Source organism: Protopterus annectens, chromosome 7.part0 (genome assembly GCF_019279795.1).
Source record: "Protopterus annectens isolate FY-2018-M chromosome 7.part0, PAN1.0, whole genome shotgun sequence".
Taxonomy (NCBI): Eukaryota; Metazoa; Chordata; order Ceratodontiformes; family Protopteridae; genus Protopterus; species Protopterus annectens.
In genome coordinates, this window is record NC_056739.1 from 1,547,255,128 (window position 1) to 1,547,268,224 (window position 13,097).

Genomic DNA, 13,097 nt, shown 5'->3' on the forward strand with positions numbered 1-13,097 from the left:
ATATGCTTTAACTGCTTGTAACCTTATGATCCATTTCATCTTGGATCTTTCAGTACTATTCTTAAAATCACCTAATCTGTAACTTCTATTACTAATTTCCAAAACAAGAAAAGAAAACTTATGTGTAAGATCATAATTATGTACATGTCTGGCCAAAGTGTTACTGTCATCCTCACAATTTATTACATATAAATGTTCTCTAAAAAGTTCTTGTAGAGATGGTTAGTTTTGCTGACAGTATGATATAAAGTCTTAAAGAAAAGGGACCTTTGGTTGCAGGAACTGTAACTATTGCTCATACATGGCTAACAACAACAGATTTGTTCACCCAACAACAGAAAAGACATATGAATTTACACATTATGCAGACTGCAAGACCAGAGATTTAGTGTATTTAGCTTTTTGTTCTAAATGTCCGTCTTTTTATGGAGGCAAAACTAACTGTTCTCTATGAGAATGTGTTAGAGAACATTTATATGCAATAAATCACGAGGATGAAAGTAACGCTTTGGCCAACATGTACATAATTATGATCTTCCACATAAGTTTTCTTTACTTGTTTTGGAAATTACTCATAGAAGTTATATGTTAGGTGATTTTAAGAACAGTACTGAAAGATTCAAAATGATATGGATCATAAGGTTACAAGCAGATAAGGCATATGGGTTAAATGACAAAGTTTCTTTGAAACCTTTTTTGGCTAGCAAACCCCTTAGACACCAGACCAACCATTGACTTTAGGGAAGTGCTAAAAACTGTAGTTTATAGTATATAGGTCTTTTTGTTGTCATTATTGCATTATATGATTGTAATTATATTTTCTATTTTATTTTCCACATGATTTCATGGTTGTTTTATTTATTTATCTGTATCTTTAGATACTATACATGAATTTTGTTTTCATTATTAGTATGAATATTTACCCATGTTGTATTATAGTTTTTATATATATATATTTATTTAGTAGAACAATCTTCATTAACTGTAGTTATTTTTAGTGTACCTCAGTGTATGTTATACAAATATATATATATATATATATGCCTTTGTTATAGCCATAGGGATTGTCATCACTTGAATAGATTTTTATTAGGTCTGGAGTTGTTAACCATTTCTAGTAGTTGATTGGTTAAGTGTTTATTGACTTATTTAACAATGTAGTATTTTAATGAAGGACGGTGAAGCTGTTTTTAAAGTCTGAAGAAACATCTGTGTTTGACGTGAAAGCGCTCACTCTATGTGTTATCTATAATAAATTTTATATTTGAGCCGTGTTTGGTACTTTCCTTTTGGTTTTCACATATTTATCTTATTTTGGGATAAGGTACCTGGTTTTTCAACCAGTTTTGGATTGATCTAATTGTTTTTATTTGACTGGTGATGAAGAAGCATGACCAAAGGCATTACTCTGGAATTGGAGTAAATCTGAATCAAACAAGAGGCAGTAGTAAACCTGATGAGTTTAAATGTCTGCTCCAAGCTGAAGGTAATCCATTACTTGCATTTAATATTCAGGATAAAGCCACAAACTCATCTGATGGTCTTGATATAGAAAAGGCATTAAAATTGACCAGAGAATTAGAAAATACCTTACTGAAATTAAAGAAAATACAGCGGCAGTGCAAGTATCTGAAGGTGTCTCTGCTTTAAAATTGTACTGAGAGGACTTTGTGTCCTCAAGATGCCAACTTATGGGACCACATTCCCTGAATTATTGGTGAAGTGGCAAAAGTTGAATATGAACACCGGCTTCAGATACATGAAGTTGTTAATAGAAAATTTCATGTCATTAGTAAATAATCATGTGACTGAACTCATGACTATTCAGCAACAAGTTCGGATTTGCATGTCTCCAGGAAGATATACAGCTTTTATTAAGGAATTAACCATCAACAGCACATCTTTTGAATATAAAATACATTTGCAGAAAAAAAGAAATTAGAAAGAGACTATATTGATTTTGTCAAAGGTCATGTTTTATCTTGGCCCAGGGAACAAATCAGCAAACCCCATACAGATCCACCTCTTACAGAGAACCAATCAGCATCCGTTTCCTCTGAGACTCATCTAGAGGAAGTGATATCTACACGACGTGAATTGGAATTACACTCCACATCGCCTAATGTTACACAGGATGTGAGAAAAAAAGCTGAAGACTCTTCATCTGCTACGGTGAATACGACAGCTGAACTAAACATCGTGATAAATGTAGTATGGTAATTCTATACTCCTCTAATATATCATTCATTAGAGAAGTGAATAAGCAGGTTTTTTCAGCATTTCCTCTGCCAATAAGAGAACATTTGTAAACTCAGAGATCTCTCAGCAGAGGCAGAAAAATGAGGAAATCATCGGAAGACAGGAATGAACAGACAATGCAAACGAAGAAGACGTGGACTCCATCCCCACACAGTTAGCATGCAATATTTCAAGTTATGTGCTTATTAAGACTGAAATGACTTTATTACAGAAAGGTTTATCTTTTATTCTCTCAAGATGCATAGATATTGTAGATTATATTATAGATATTAAAATGTTCACTAGAAATGTGATGCTGAAATTGATACATGGTAAACAGCAAGTAAGCAATACCTTTGTTTTCAAAAAAACAAGTTATTTTTCTCCTCAGTTACATCCACTACTCAAGGCTTTTGAAAAAGCTTGTGAGAAAGATCTCTTTAATCTCACACATCAAGACAAGCCTTATCTGCAAAGCCATGGAGAGGATCATAATGGACCTCATAAATAAAGACATAGGGAATTTGCAGACTTTGGATCCAACCCAGTTTGGCTTTGTCAAAGGCAGATCATGCCTTTTAAACTTGGTTGACTTTTTCGAAACAGTCACCAAAGCCATTGATGAGGGAAAGGCAGTCCATACAGCCTACCTCGATCTGGCTAAGGCCTTCGATACAATACCCCACTCGGGTATTATTGAAAAACTCATCAGCTTAAATGTTAACCCATACATCACAAGATGGGTTGCAAACTGGCTGAGTGACAGAACCCACAGGGTCAGAATTGCTGGCGCCATGTCAGACTCAAAGCCTGTCACAAGTGGTGTCCCACAGGGCTCAGTCCTGGGCCCACTCTTGTTTGGCATCTACTTTTCCAAGTACAAGCAAACACAGGAGGGTTATGGCTGACAAAGTTTGCAGATGACTGCAAACTGGGCCATAGTAGAAAACACATCTGACACAGATATCCTTCAGAAGGGTCTCACAGAAACGGATAACTGGTGCCAGAGCCACGGCCTAAAGTTGAATGCCAAAAATGCATAGTCATACCCTTCGGGAAAAACAAGGTTACCCCTAGCTACCAAATAGGTGGCAATCCACTGAGCACAGAAGAAGTTATCAGGGACCTGGGGACCCAGGTTGATAGTAGTCTGTCATTCGACACCCATGTAGCTAAAGTAGTTAGGAAGTCCTTCTACATTGCCCACCTTATCATGAAGGGATTCTCATCTAGATCAAGGGAGGTCATAGTCTCCCTTTACTCATCACTCATCAGACCAATGATTGAGTACAATGCCCCATTCGGAATGTATCTGACCAGACACTTGCAGCAGCTGGAGAGGCCACAAAGTTCCTCACCAAAAGGATAAAGGGTCTCAAAAATCTGTCCTATGCTGCCCGACTGAAAGAACTCCAGCTCTATTCAGTCGCTTACCGCTTGCTCAGAGGTGACCTTTGCCTAACATACAAGGCCATGTCAAACCCAGATTTGATGAATATGCTTCACCTCAAAAATCTAGATCCATCAGAGCCACAAGGGCGGAGACTTAAACCTCGACACGGCTATTAATAGGACGTGCTGGAGGGATAGATTCATCACCCAAAGACTCCCTATGCTGTGGAACAAAATCCCGGTACATGTGAGGCAGAGCACCTCGCTGGCCTTGTTCAAGAGAAATCTTGACCAATGGATGGGAGATCGCAGATATACCCCAGGAATTACCTCAGTGTCACTGCTCGACAGAGGCACAGCAAAATAATGGGTATAGTTCCCCATACTAAAGGGGTGGCGTAAGCCACAAAACAATGGGCTAGGCTTATAAATGCCCTCGGGCAGATAGCCTAGTATGAACCTATGAACCTATGAACCTAAGACTGTAAAGGCAGATTATTTTATAATTTAACAGCTGATGAAAAAAGTGCTTTATTGAGCTTACAAAATAATATTATGATAACCATTAGACCTGCAGATAAAGGGGGAGCAGCTGTAATAGATAGTTTGAATTATGACAATAAAATGAAAGAACTGCTCATGGATGGTGAAACATATTTAAATATAACAGATGAGCAGTTGAATCGAATAATAAAAAATGGACATGCAGATTTGTATGATTGTTTAATTAGTGGCATTGACCAGGAACAATATAAATATTTTTTAGTTGAGACAGCTTTGATTCCGGTATTCAGGGGTCTGCCAAAAATACACAAAGACCCGAGAGATCCTCTCCTTAGACCTATTGTTTCAAGCAAAGGGTGGTTTATGGAACCCCTCTCCATTTTTTATTCAAAATAAATTACATTCAGTTGTTGACAAGGCACACACTGTTTTAAGGGATACTGAACATTTTCTTCAGTCTCTCTTAGAGTATGTCTTTTCGATAGTTATACTTCTCAGGTCATCTTAGTGACGCCTGATGTTACGTCTTTATTTAAGATAATTCCTAATGAAGATGGTATTCAATATGTCAGATGTTTTTTACTGAGTAAAGATGTACCTAGAGAGAAGGTTTTCTTATATTGCATGTTTTTGGAAATCATTTTGACTAATAATGTTTTTTCATATAAAAGGAATTATTAAAAAAAAAAGAGAGTTGCCATGGGCACTCCATGTATAAATTCATATGATAACATTGTCATGGCTCAATAGGAGACCACCTTTATTTTAATGAATTCTGATTATTCTTGTAATATACCTTATTACAAGAGATTTCTTGATGATGTTTTTTTTTTGCTATGGAGAGACACTGAAATAGAACTCGATAAGTTTATTGAATATATAAACTCAACCACAATTTTTTTCAATTTACAGCACAATGGTCGAGAGAAAAAAACAGCTTTCTTAGGTGTCATGATTTCTAAAGATGGTGATTTGATAACAACAGATGTTTATAGGAAAGCTTGCAAGAAGCACAGCTTATTACATAGACAGTGCATGCACCTCCCACATATTTATAAGAACCTTGTGAAAGGGCAAGGCTTAAGGGTATCTAGACTTACTAGTTGAGATAATAAGAGCGAGACAGCCCTTAAAAAAGTAGAGAAAGATTTTCTAGATAGGGGATATAAACAGAAAGAATGTGCTCTATTGACTGATGGGATTTTTGTCAACAGGAAAGGTAGAGGTCAACTTTATTTTAAAGATAGGAGAGCTGATTCGTCAGTGGTAATAGACAGCTGAACTAAACATCGTGATAAATGTAGAATGGTAATTCTATACTCCTCTAATATATCATTCATTAGAGAAGTGATATCCAATAATTAGAATATATTGTTAGATGAGAAAATGATTAAGATTACAGGCATGACTCCTAGTTTTGCCCATAAGAAGAGTAAAAATCTGAAGATTTTATTATGCTATGATAGGGAATAGAAGGGTGATATAAAGTCTCAAAGAAAAGAGACCTTTGGTTGAAGGAACTTTAACTATTGTTCATACATAGCTAGCAGCAATAGAGTTGTTCACCCAACAACAAAAAAGACATATGAATTTATACATTATGCAGACTGCAAGACCAGAGATTTAGCGTATTTAGCTTTTTGTTCTAAATGTCCCTCTTTTTATGTAGGAAAAACTAACTGTTCTCTACTAGAATGCGTTAGAGAACATTTATATGCAATAAATCATGAGGATGAGAGTAACGCTTTTGCCAGGCATGTACATAAATATAATCTTACACATAAGTTTTCTTTACTTGTTTTGGAAATTCCTGACAGAAGCTATAGATTAGGTGATTTTAAGAAGAGTACTGAACGATCTGAAATGAAATGGATCATAAGGTTACAAGCAGATAAGGCATATGGGTTAAATGACAAAGTTTCATTGAAACCTTTTTTGGCTTGCAAACCCCTTAGACAATAGGCCAACCATTGATTTTAGGGAAGTGCTAAAACTGTAGTTTATAGTATATAGGTCTCTTCATTGTCATTATTACATTATATGATTGTAATTAGATTTTCTATTTTATTTTCCACATGATTTCACTGTTGTTTTATTTATTTATTTTAAAGTGTCTTCAGATACTATACATGAATTTTGTTTTCATTATTAGCATGAATATTTACCCAGATTGTATGATAGTTTTTATACATATATATTTATTTAATAGAACAATCTTCGTTAACTGTAGTTATTCTTTAGTGTATCCCAATGTGTTATACAAGTATATATGCCTTTGTTGTAACCATAGTGTCATCAGTTGAACAGATTTTTATTAGGTCTGGAGTCGTTAATCATTTCTAGTAGTTGACTGGTTAAGTGTTTATTGACGTATTTAACAATGTAGTATTTTAATGAAGGATTGTGAAGCTGTTTCTAAAGTCTGAAGACACATCCATGTTTGACGTGAAAGCACTCACTCTATGTGTTATGTATAATAAATTTTATATTTGAGCAGTGTTTGTTACCTTCCTTTTGGTTTTCACATATTTATCTTATTTTGGATAAGGTACCTTGTTCTTCAACCAGTTTTGGATTGATCAAATAGACTGACACCTTTGGAATTCTGGATGCTAGTATTCAGCAATCTGAGAATTCAAAGTGTTTATAAGGAAACAAAAAGAAAAAGAAAAAAGAAAAAAGAAAAAAGGAAGAAGTTCACAACAAATAACAAGGAAGAAGAAGCTGATTAATGTCTGTAAAGTAAAGAGAATACATACTAAAAAAGGACATTGCTTTATGTAACATACAGATTACAGGGAATGATAACATTTTTTTATCAGAAAAAGTTCAGTCCACAGAAAAAGGCATCATTTTTCCAAAAGAGAGTGTAGAAAAAAAGAGGGAAGGGGCAGGTGAAAAGTAGAAAATGAAAACTGAATGTGGAAGGATTGTAGAACATTACTGTAAGAAAATGAAGAGAAAGACAGGTGTTGACTGCATGGCTCAAGCTGTGGATATACAAAGCCAGCTGGATGAGAATGTAATATGCAATGAAAACAGTAGAATTAATGACTAATGGTGATGAAGATCATTCCTTTGTAACAATTTATAGAGCAGATATTATTGTATTAGAAGATAATAATTCTTCAGATCTGGTCAGAAAATATATTTTTATAATTGGAGATTCAATTATTAGAGAAACTGATACTTATATTTGCAGAGAAAATAATGAACATCAAATAGTGTTATGCTTGCCAGAAGCAAAAATAGAAAAATGTGAGACAAGCCTTGGAACACCTTAATGTAAGGAAGTATGGATCTGTTTTTATTCATGTTGGTACAAATGATCTCATCCACAAGGACTCTCTGATCGGAACATACTAAACATTGTTTGTGTTCTAAAAGAATTACTATTACCTCAAGTCAAGTTTTACCACTATTGATGTGCAGTGACCATGGGGTTATATGGGTTAATTTGTTGATAGATAATTCTGCCAAACTGAAATCTAAACCAATACACAGAAGGTTAATTACCGATTATATGAAACCAAAACAGTCACTATGTAAAACTAATTTGAGTGATGTTTCCATTGTGGAAAAATTGCAGATGGAATGTGGAAAGTTTTGAAAGAGAAATTGTTTGAGTGCAAAAAATCAAAAAAATGTTTAATTAACATCAGGCTCTAGGCATACAACATCAGGGGGATATATTTCCACAAGAACAAGATACCTGATTAAGCTGAGAGACAAAAAAATGTAAGAAATGGAAGAGAGGTCGAACTACACCTTTGAAAACTAAAGTAAACAAGCTGGACAAACAAATTAAGCATTATGTGAGACAAGATCAAGAAAAATTTGAAGAAAATTTATATAAAGATATTGAGCATATTAGGAAACCTTTTTTAGATGCATACGATGTGGGAGGACATATAAATTGATAAACTGTGTGCAGATTCTATAATTTATTCTCAGATACAACATATTAAAGATATATTTACAAATCTTATGCAAAACAGTTTGACTGCACAAAGGGGATGATAAGTTGTCCTAATAACGTCCAGGTAAGCTCACATACTAGAATTATATTAGATTATATTGAAAAAGAACTGTGCAAACTGGGTCCAAACAAAGCACAGAGAGGAGACAGAATTAGTAATAATGACCTGAGAACATTTCAGCAAGAACTTACAGTACCATTATATCTATTATTCACTAGGTCATATAAATATGGGGAGATTCCTCAAGATTGAAGACATGTGCTTATTAAACCTGTCTTTAAGGGAAAGGGGAGTAGGACAAACCCAGAGTCATATAGACCTTTAAGTCTACTTTCATGTTGTGGGAAAATAATGGCAAAGGTAATATTGGATAAGTTATTATCAAAACTGGATAGGTTGGAACTTGAAACCATACAGTATATCAACACACATATGTCAAAAATAGATTTATTACCTCTTGTAACCTGATGTTCTATAACAATATAATAATAGCTATGAATGAAAATTGTGCTGTGATATAATTTATATAGATTTAACTTCAGCATTTAACGGGGTCATGCACAAAACATTGATCAATAAATTAGAACAACTAGGTGCTGATGTACACTTAAAAAGATGGATAGCTACACGGTTTACAAATAGGACATGGCAAGTGTCATACAGCAACTGGACCAGTGAAATTCTTGGTAGCAGTCAGGGTTTCTCACAGGGCTCTGTCCTAGGCCCTTACTTTTTTAGATTGTATCTTTCAGACCTAACTTTTTCATCTGAGGCACTCTACAGTGTATATGCAAATGACCTGAAATTGGGTAAACTGATTACATGTGTTACAGATAAGGCATGTCTGCAAAAGAACTTGAGTAAATTGACTGTTTGGGTACAGGAGAATAATATTCTGATAAATACATCAAAAAACTAAGCATATGAGATTTGGGAGACATAAATTGAAAAGTGAATATTTAATACAGCACACAGTGATTGAACCTGATGACTCATTTAAGGACCTGGGTATATGGTAGATCCAGCTATGAAATAATTTAATCATATCAACCAATTGTTTAATGATAGTTATAGAACTATAGGTTGTATAAAAAGATGTATAAAGTCTTGGAAATCGGAAATGATGAAGTCATTGTGTGTTAGTTACATTAAACCCTAACTTGGGTATGGAATAACAGTTTGGAAACATTATAAGAAAACAAGCATGAGTAAACTGGAAAGAGAACAACAGAAATATACCAAGGGCAACCGTGGATGTGAAAATTTAAGTTATTATGAAAGACTAAAATATCTGAACTTGTACAGTGTCTCTTATAGATATCTAAGAGGAGATCTTATTCAGATATACAGGGCATTTAGAGAAAACTACCTCTGGGAATTCTTGTGGTTATCAAAACTTAGTAGAGAATCATCAGACAACCTATGTAGAAGACTCTATGGGAATGAGAAGTACTAACTGGTTCTCTGAGAGAGCAGCTGATGCATGGAACAGACGACCAAATTACATTAAAGCAAAAACTAGTTTAGATATTTTTAAGAACAGCCTGGACACTTATTATGGGAACAAATGTTTTGGTATATTGGCAAGCTAGAAGGGTATTAATGTCCATGCTTAAAATATTTGTATGCATGCATGTATGTATGTATGTAGATAGATGGGTGGTATATACACAAAAATAGGGAGGATAGTAGATGCATACATGCAAACAGATTATTGGCAAATTATGATGGTGGGGGGGTGAGCAATGAAAAATAATGTTGAATGAAACATGAGGGAGTGAAACACCAAGGAGGGGGATTAGGTATGGTGCTGGCATTGTTGCATGTCAAAATGCCCTGAGGGCAACACATCCAGACATTATTCACATGGATGGCTGATGTTATAGATTCGTTGTTCCTCTGGCAGCCCGATAGGTGGCTATCTTAGTCACTCCCAGAAAGTGCTTCACATTGCTGAAGCAGGCATCCAGTTGCAGGCACACCTCGACAGCCATTAGCCACAGCGACTGATGCTGGGAAACCACTGGAGATTTCTCCAGTCTACTTTCAGAAAAGGAGCCTTAACCCTCCCTTCCTCCTAAGACGTAGGCATGAAAGGCACCAGTGACCCCTTCAGGTAACCTCTAGCATAGAGCCATCACCCTGTCCAGCCCCCATATTGCTGACATGTATTCCTGACAACCCAGCAGCACAGGCAGTGTTTGATACAGCTCAATCTGACTATGGTCTGACCTCTCCCATTTCTAAAAAGGGACCTGCAGAAAGATTCCACAATGAGAAAAATGAATGTCACACACCATGTAGGCTAAAAACACAATCACAGCTGTACAGAAGACACTCATGGAAGTCATACACACCCCTCCTGTCGAAGAAATGCTTATGTTTTCTGCAGTACCAGTTCATGTTCTGCTGTCTCTCCATCACAGCTGGGATGCTCAGTAGAATGATTAAAGCTTATGGCATCACTCAACATTCCAGGCAGCTCCTGCAAGCCATCTAGCTTTTGCAGTGTGCCATCATAACCTCCATGCAGGCACCTGCTAAAGTTCCTGTGCAGAAAAAGCTGGAAAATGTTGCTCTTCATATGCAGTAAACTGGAACTCTGCATTCTTCCAGTCCCTGTAGTAGCCATGCCCACTCACTCAAGTCTACTCAAGGAACAAAATGGTAGCCTTGTGCAGATGGATGCACATTTGTGAATCACATTGCACATGTGCAATTTAGTACTACACTACAGCACTACTCTTGTACAAGTATGCAGGTCACATACTTTGTGTTCACTGTGCGGCACACAGCCCACACAAACTTGCATGGATACCACAATGTTCACTGGAAGCAATTCATATGCAGTGGCTGTAAATAGCTTCATTAGCATAACTGCCATGCTAGCTGGATCTTGTCAGCAAGATATAAAATGGCAAAGCCATTTTGCCAAATACCACTTACAACCATACAACCTTGAGCTTTTTAGAGTTAAGGAAGCAGTCCTGCCTGGTAAGTACCTCAGCAACAACAGCAAGCTCTGTGATAGTCAACATGCCTGAAGGCGACTGGGTTCCAAGGATGCATGTTGTAACAAGGCTACAGAATGTAAATGGAGAGGAGGCTGTGCATAGTACTAACTGCATCTGCTAAATGTATGCATAAAGGGGGAGTCTGTAGCATTCCAGGGTTGTATGTTGCAACATGACAACAGAACTTAAACAAGGAGAGGCTGCACATAACACTAACTACAGCTGATAACTAGGAGCATAAAGGAGTGACTGTGGCCACAGGTATGGGAATCCCATAATGTGGTATACACACCTACTAACTGATATCTTTTAGTCACAGTTGTATAAATACTAGAAAGGCCACCTGACAGAGGCAATTCTTTGAAAAGTTCACTAGCCAGGACAATGAAGTTCTAGTGTAGGCCCTTCACAAACACACACACACACACACACACACACACACACACACACACACACACACACACACACACACACACACACACACACAGTCTGCCTTCAGGGCAAAGGTACTGCAGACAAGCATTATTGGGACCATCTTTATCAGAAACTGGTGAAGGATGTGAATGCAATGGGTGGCCATAACTGGGCTATACAACAGGTGCAATAAAGGGATACTGTTCTGATAATCTATTGAAAGGAAAAGACATGGAACATTGCTAAAGAAAGGTCTGCTAACACTGAAGCAGCTCAATGAAATTGAAGAATTTTGGGTGTCACTCACTGGCCAGGATGTCTGAACCCTCATAGGTTGAGGTAGCTAAGCTTGGAAGTGGAAGCTGGGCTGGCACCCACTGGCTATGTCAGTAGCAGAACAGGCTGCTCTGTCTGGTGGGTTAGTAGGATAATATACTGACTGCAACCCAGATGAACTGGGTTCAATTACCATCTTAGGTGGCTGACGAAGCTTCAGGCAGGAATGGGCATGCCCATCCCAGAGGACAGTCGTATGTGGGTGTCTGTTGGTGATGATCCCTACTGGAGGATGGGGAAATCACTAGAGGTGGCATGGTCAGTGGATAGCAGTGGGACTGCCTGAGTTGTTCTAGAGGTGGGGCAATACTCTGCATACCCACAGTGCATGGCTATCCCAGACCATATCACAAGCTACATAAGAGAGGGGGAAGAAACTGGGTAGGCCCAAATAAGACCCTCCCTGGATGTAAGCTCAGATGTGCTGAGACCCATTACCTTCAGTCCATGATCAGTTCTAGCAATTACATGGACATGGAGCAGCTGGAAGACCTGGTGTGGATGGGGCATTAGGGTTTGGTCAGTAACAATAATGTGTGGATAGGAAGAGGAAAAAACTATGTCATTAGCAGTAGCACCTTGCTAGTAACATCCAGTACAGTATAGTATTACACACTCTGTTAAATGTTTGAAGGAAAGAATTGACCATGGCTTTCCTGCATCTCTGTTCTTTCAGGCATCTCTGGTCTGCAACAGCAGCAACCTCCACATAAGGTATATCTGTCAATAATTACTATAGTTGTGTTTTTATGAATAATGCAATATGCATGCTGCAGGGGGTTATAGATGCAGATACGTGTGGGATGACAATGGTATCATTTGTGTTCATGCTTTCACAGGTTCCACTGGTAGAGGGTCCAGCACAACAGGACAGCATAAGGCTGACATCAATAGGGCATCCATGGTTGATGATGATGGCATTATCCAAATGGCATAGTCCAATGACACAGTGGCACTGTTTGCAATACTATAGAGGGAGGAGTTGCCCACATCTGTCATCACAGAGGCCTCTGTAGAGGTACAGGTTACGTGACAGATATCTTGCACCTAAGTAAGTCATTTACAGGTTCCACATGTGTACCCAGCCCACACAGCATAAAAAATGTGCATCACCTCTGAGATACACATACATACTATAGGAGATAGAAGTTGTGAGTATGACACTGCCACTGCCACGACTCCAGCTCTGTCCCTCTGATATGGTGGCAATACTCCATAT